Source organism: Coenobita brevimanus, chromosome 90, assembly GCF_032717465.1.
Source record: "Coenobita brevimanus isolate Jiangsu-jjx chromosome 90, ASM3271746v2, whole genome shotgun sequence".
Taxonomy (NCBI): Eukaryota; Metazoa; Arthropoda; class Malacostraca; order Decapoda; family Coenobitidae; genus Coenobita; species Coenobita brevimanus.
In genome coordinates, this window is record NC_137043.1 from 16,509,999 (window position 1) to 16,510,267 (window position 269).

A 269-nucleotide genomic window follows, 5' to 3' on the forward strand; every position below is an offset into this window, starting at 1 on the left:
TATCCAATCACAGGAGACATTTCTCCAGGTGTTTTGGTGTACTGAAGATCTTAGTATCTAAATATTCAAGCTGATGCTGTAGTGTTATATTTTGATGGGTTGCAACCAAATTGAAAATATATTACGTTACCTGCTTATTAAAACTGTGTCACTATTCCTTATCCAGTGTTTCAGAATGTAAACGAGCAATGTGAAGATATGTATTTGCCCACTGTATCACAACGTTCATAAAAGCAAATGGAACTATCTCCCTGTTTCATAAACTACTA